This window comes from Phascolarctos cinereus, unplaced genomic scaffold (genome assembly GCF_003287225.1).
Source record: "Phascolarctos cinereus isolate Bilbo 61053 unplaced genomic scaffold, phaCin_HiC Scaffold_4;HRSCAF=312, whole genome shotgun sequence".
Taxonomy (NCBI): Eukaryota; Metazoa; Chordata; class Mammalia; order Diprotodontia; family Phascolarctidae; genus Phascolarctos; species Phascolarctos cinereus.
In genome coordinates this window covers 638,363,014-638,369,908 of record NW_027555847.1, presented here as the reverse complement: position 1 = coordinate 638,369,908, position 6,895 = coordinate 638,363,014, and the positions used below count along the sequence as shown (strand labels likewise).

Here is a 6,895-nt window from a genome sequence, read left to right as displayed (position 1 = left end):
TAATTTCTTTTTTCTACATGACAGATCAATTTTGATGACTCCCTCTACCCTGTCCCTGTAACTTGCATCACAGAATAAGTTTAATCACTTTTCCCCATGACAGCCCTTCAAATATTTGAAGAATTTGATCTTGCCCCCAGTCCCTGCCCAACAAGTCTTTTCTTCTAAAAGGTAAAAGTATCTCTAACTCAGTCACTTAGCATATATATGACATTTCATCATTCTAGTTTCCTTCTGGCTACATTCCCAGTTAGTTAAGTCTTCCTCTTAAATATGGGACTCAGAACTGAGCACAGTTCTCCAGGAATGGTCTCATCAGAGTTTAGTACAAAAATGCCATCATCTACCTCTTCCTCATAGTATGCATCCCTTAAAGAAGTTTATTTTATTTTACATTTATTTACCTATTTTTAACATTCATTTCATTTTCTTTTTTGAGTTCCAAATTCTTTCTCTCCCTTCTACAACTACAACATTGAGAAGGCAAGCAATATGATATCAATTGTACATGTTAAATCATGCAAAACATTTCCCTGTTGAAAAAAAAAAACAACACAATAAGAAGCAAGAAATATAAAGCGAAAAAATATACTCCAATCTGCACCCAGAGTTTATCAGTTCTTTCTCTGAAGGTGGATAGCATTTTTCTTCAGTGTCCTTCGGAACTGTTTTGGATCATTGTATTGATTAGAGTAGCTAAGTCTTTCACATTTAATCATCATTACAGTATTGCTATGTACAGCTACTCACTTCACTTTGCATCAGTTCATATAAATCTTCCCAGGTTTTTCTTGGACATCTTCCTTGTCATTTCTTGTAGCACAATAGTATTCCATCACAATCACATACCACAACTTGTTCAGCCATTCCCCAATTGATGGGCAACCCCTCATTTTCCAAATCTTTGCCACCACAAAAAGAACTGCTATAAATATTGTACATATAGGTCCTTTTCCATTTTTTTAAATCTCTTTGGGATACAGACCTAGAAGTGGTATTGCTGGGACAAAGGATATGCAGAGTTTCATAGCTATTTGGTATAGTTCTAAATTGCTCTCTGAAGTGGTTGGATCAATATACAATTTCATCAACAGTACATTAGTGTCCCAATTTTTCCACATCCCCTTCAGCATTTATAATTTTCCTTTTCTGTCACATTAGCCAATCTGATAGGTGTGAGGAGGTATCTTGGAATTGTTTTAATGTGCATTTCTCTAACCGGTAGTGATTGAGAGAATTTTTTTTTTCTCATGAGACCCTTTTTTTGTTGTTGTTGTTGAGGCAATCAGGATTAAACGACTTGCCCAGGTTCACACAGCTAGTAAGTGTCTGAGGCCAAATTTGAATTCAGATCCTCCTGACTCCAGGTCTAGTGCTCTATCCACTGTGCCACCTAGCTGCCCCTCATGTGACTTAATAACATTGATTTCTTCTTCTGAAAACTACCTTTTGATAACCTTTGATCATTTACCAATTGGGGAATGCGTCTAATGTTTGTAAATTTATCTCAATCTCCTATATATGTGAGAAATGAGGCCTTAATCAAAGAAACTTGCTATACATTTTCTCTCCCTTGACCCCCAGTTTCTGGCTTTTATTCTAATTCTGGCTTCATTGGTTTTGTTTGTGCAAAACTTTTTAACTTAATGTAATCAAAGTTATCAATTACTTGCTTTGATTATCCATAGATATGATAGGTAAAATTTTCTAAGTTCCCCTTATTTGCTTTTGATACTATTATGTTTGTTTCTATGATTTGTTCTTTGGCACACTCATTCTTTAGGATTAGATTATTTAGTTTCCAATTAATTTTTAATTTATGCTTCTATGGTCTTTTATTGAATGTAGTTTTTATTGCATTGTGGTCTGAAAAGGATGCATTTGTTATTTCTACTTTTCTACATTTGGTTGTGAGGTTTTATGTCCCAGTACATGGTCAATTTTTATGAAGGTGCCATGCATGGTACAGAAAAAAAATTTCTTTTCCTATTCAAATTTCTCCTGGTGTCTATCATATTTAATTTTACTAAAATTTTATTCAGTTTCTTAATATTTTTCTTATTTATTTTATGATTAGATTTACCTAATTCTGAGAGGGGAAAGTTGAGCCACCTGCTAAGTGTTTTACTATCTATTTCCTCCTGTAATTTATTTAACTTTTAAGATTTTGAATGCTATATTATTTAGTGCATATATTAGTATTTACATTACTTCATTGTCTCTGGTGATTTTATCAAGATTGCTTGCTTATCTCTTTTAATTATTTCTATTTTTGCTTTTGCTTTTTTTGAAATCATAATTGCTACCTCTGCCTTTTTTTGCTTCAGCTGAAACATTAACAGGTTCTGCTTTAGACTCTCATTTTAACTCTATGACTGTCTCTCTGTTTCAAGTATGTTTCTTGGAAACAACATATTGTTGTATTCTGGTTTTCAATCTATTGTTCTATCTGCTTCTGTTTTATGGATGAATTCATCCCATTCTCATTTACATTTATGATTACTAACTGCACGTTTCCCTCTTCCTTTTTTTCTTTTTTATCCTTATGTTTTTTTTTACCCTGTCCCTCCTCCAAAATCTGCTTTGCTTCTGTTTACTACCTCCTTTAATCTGTTCTCCATTTTATTATCCCCTCCCTTTCTCTTATTCCCTCCTCCTTATACTTCCCTTTCATTAAGCTGGATTTTTATATCCTGTGGAGTGTATATGTGTATTTCTCTCTCTTTGGACCAATTCAGATGAGAGTGATGTTCAACAATTGCCTGCAACCCCTCTCCTCCTGTCCCTATTTTCCCTTCCACTAAATTCTTTTCCTTGCTGGCCTCTTGTATGTGAGATGATTTTTTCCCATTATTCCTTTCCCTTCCCCCTTCTCCCAGTGCATCTTTCTTTCTTACCTATTCATTTATTTTTAGATCATTCTAACAGAATTGACTCATTCTTATGCTGTTTGTATATCTTCTAACTGCCACAATAATGATTAAGTTCTTAGGAATTAAATGTCTTCTTTCCATATAGGAATATAAACAGCTTATCCTTATTGAATCCCTTATGATTTCTGTTTCATGTTTACCTTTTTACCATTCTCTTGAGTCTTGTATTTGAAAGTCAAATTTTCTATTCATCTGTTTTATTTATTTATTTATTTATTTATTTTCATCAGGAATGCTTGAAAGTCCTCTATTTCATTTAATATCCATTTACCCCCAAAGGATTATGCAGACAGTCCTTGCTTTATGTAAACTCACGTTACACAAATTTGATTTTACTTAAAGTGTTCTGAAAGAAATCTGCATTCCAGCTTTTCTGATTGGCTGAGATGTCCGTGAGGAGGGCTCTAAGCAGCCATGGCACCCAGCCAAAATGGCATGATTCTGAAGCCTCATTTCCACAAAGACTGGCAAAGACGAGTTGCCACATGGCTTAACCAGCCAGCCAGTAAGATCAGAAAGTGAAAGGCCCATCAAGCAAAAGCACGTCGAGTTGCTCCTTGCCCTGCATCTAGTCTTATCTGGCCCATAGTGCCCTACTCTCTGATACTACACCAAAGTATGTGCTGGTAGAGGATTCAGCTTGGAAGAGCTTAGGTTGACTGGTATCAATAAAAAAGTGGCCCGGACCATTGGTATCTCTGTGGACCGTTGTCACCAAAATAAGTCTATAGAGTCTCTCCAGGCAAATGTGTAGTGGTTGAAAGAATATCGTTCCAAATTGATCCTCTTCCCAAGGAAACCATCTGCACCCAAGAAGGGAGATAGGTCTGCCGAAGAACTCAAGTTCGCAACCCAACTTACAGGACCAGTTATGACCATCAGAAATGTGTACAAGAAAGAGAAAGCTCAAGTCATCACTGAAGATGAGAATAATTTCAAGGCATTTGCTAGTCTTCGGATGGCCCCTGGCCAATGCCCATCCCTTTGGAATCCGGGCAAAATGAGCCAAGGAGGCTGCAGAGTAAGATGTGGAGAAGAAAAAGTAAACAACCTCTGAAAACTTTCAATAAAATAACACAAAAAAATCTGCATTCCAAAAAAACACCTATATTAACTTTACTGTATATTATGTGCTCTATTTCTTTCTGCTCTTGCCCTCAGCTCAGCACACTGTGGACTTCTCCCCATCCCACCCCAAAATTTAAAAACAAACAAACAAACCTCCAAGTGAAAGCAGAACACACATGGACAGATCACCACTACCCTGCCAGATGGAGGGCTTGCTTTAAGACCTCCAGTTCTAACAGAAGAGACTTTTGTCCCACTCCATCCAACTACACAAGTGTTTGTCTTCCAGTCCTCCATGTTCAGCTACTGCATTTTGTCCCTGGCCCCTGTGTGTCAACCTTCCTTTCCTGTATGTGTCTGTGTCCTACACCCAAGTGTATGCCCTTTGCATGTTCTTCTCAGTTTTAGACAGGGTCACACATGGCTTGTCCTGGCCCCCACATGTTCTTCCTCCTCTCACTTCTTGGTCCCAGGTCCCTATATGTCCTTGAAGAGTGTGCTGATCCCTTCCGTCTTCGGGCACACAACTCCCTTCCTTTTTCTCTTCTTCCTTTCCCCATATCCACAGGCAAATTAGCATTGCATAAAAATCACTTTATATAGAGCTCTACAGAACAGTTCACTTGTGTAAAGCAAAAACTGTCTATACTCAGTTTTTCTGGATAGATTTTTCTTGATTGTAATCCTACCTCCTTTGCTTTCTGGAATGTTTCCAAGCCCTTCTGTCTTTGATCTGGATTGTGGCTCCATGGTATTTGAATGGTTTCTTTGCGGCTGCTTGAAGTATTTTCTCTTTGACATGGGAGCTCTGGAATTTGGCTGTAATATTCCTAGGACTTTTCATCTTGGGATCTCTTTCAGGAGGTGATTTGTGAATATTTTCAATTTCTATTTTGCCCTGTAGTTCTAGGCTATCAAGGCTGTTTTATTTTATAATTTCTTGAAATATAATGTCTAGTCTCTTTCTTTGATCATTGATTTCAGTCCAATAATGCTTAAATGATGTCTCTTCTATTTTCAGTTATTTTTCCAAAGAGACATTTCACATTTTCTTCTTCTTTTTTATTCTTTTGACTTTGTTTTTACTGTTTCTTAATGTCTCATGAAGTCATTAGCTTTTATTTGCCCAATTCTAGTTTTAAGGAATTGTTTTCTTCAGTGAAATTTTTTTAAATCTCTTTCTCCATTTGGCCAATTATGCTTTCTAAGGAGCTGTTTTCATCAGCATTGTGTCTTTTTTTTCTATTTGGCCAATTCTGTTTTTCAAGGAGTTATTTTCTTCAGTATTTTTGTGCCTCTTTTACCGAGCTATTAATTATCTTTTCATAATTTTCTTGCATCACTCTCATTTCTTTTCCCATTTTTCCTCTCCCTCTCTTATTTGATTTTTGAAATTAATTTTTCCTTAACTATTACAGGAATACTTGTTGGGCTTGTGTTTCATTCACATTTTCTTTCTTTGAGGCTTTGCTTATTGTTATTTTGACATCCTTGTCTTCTTCTTGGTGCATCTTCAACTTCCCTGTTACCACAGTAGATTTTTAGGATCAGGTCCCTTTTTTGTCATTTGCTCATTTTCCCAGCCTCTTTCTTGATTTTGAACTTTATGTTAAAGTTGGATTCTGTTCCTGGGGTGGGAGTTGAGGAGCAATGTCTCAAGCTTCAGGCTTATTTTGCTGCTTTTAGAACTATGTCCGGGGGTTTGGAAGTTTTTGCTGTTTCCAACATGGTGTGATCTGGGGAGAGGCATATTCACTGCCCCCTGGTGACCAGACACAGTACTGCTCCCTTGTGACAGAAAGCAATACTGTTCTTAAGGTCCCCTGTTCCCTTGGGATAGCAAGTACTCCTCTCCACCCTGGAACTGTGGCCCAGAAGTAGATATAGGCAATGAAGTTGCCAAACAGTGCCCAATCCTGTGCCTGGTGCTACTACATTGGTCCCTTGTAGTTACTTTCTGACACATTGCCTGGTCCTCTTACCATGTCTGGTTTGAGAGGTCCTGAAGTTGCTCCTGCTACTGCTGCACCTTTAAGGCCCATAACTGTTGTTGCCACCACATGGGCTCTGAACCAACTTTTTTTGGGGGTTGTTTTTAGGCAATTGGGGTTAAGTGACTTGCCCAGCATCACACAACTAGTTAAGTGTCAAGTGTTTGGTCTGAGGCCAGATTTGAACTCAGGTCCTCCTGACTCCAGGGCCACCTAGCTGCTCCCTGAATCAACTTTTATCCCAGTGTCACAGACCCCTCCTTCTGACTTCCTATGTTGGCTTTTGCTTGGAAAATGTTTCACCTCAGTCTTTTATTGGCTCCACCACTCCAAAATTCAATTTGAGATGTTATTTTGAAGTTGTCTGAAGGGGAGCATTTGGAGAGCTTGGCTGCTTCCTTTACTTTGCCATCTTGGCTCTACCTCCAGAAGTCCATTAAAGAAATTTAAATTTTTTAAAAAATAGATCATGTTAATTTTGTTGATGTTATTGTTGTTTGCTTTTGCTTATGATATAGGTCAATTACATCATTATTTTTTTTATTAAGGATATAAAAGCCATAGGTCAGCCAGAACACTGTAACATGAGCCTCCAATACAGGACTGAAGAAGATGCATGGATCAATGTATATTAATCATAGCCCTTCTGAAGAATAAAGGTGGTTTAACTCTAATCACAGACAAATATTAGAGGCATCATGGCCTAGTGGATTAAAAACTAGGCTTGGATCTAGGAAGACTTGAGTTCAAGTCCCACCTCTGACACATACTGGATGTGTGATCTTGAGCAAGTCACTTAGCCTGTCAGCGCTCTGAGAATTGTCTTCAACTCTAAGGGACAGGGAAGGTACTCATCTGCATTGTTACAGGAAATTCTAAGTGGGGAGTTCCTTCGACCAATGA

At 37.6% G+C, this 6,895-nt stretch overlaps 1 pseudogene; it reads left to right on the top strand.

Moving 5' to 3' along the window:
* Window positions 1–3,331: 3,331 nt before the first annotated feature.
* Window positions 3,332–3,979, top strand: LOC110216054 (large ribosomal subunit protein eL13 pseudogene; annotated as a pseudogene).
* Window positions 3,980–6,895: the final 2,916 nt, after the last annotated feature.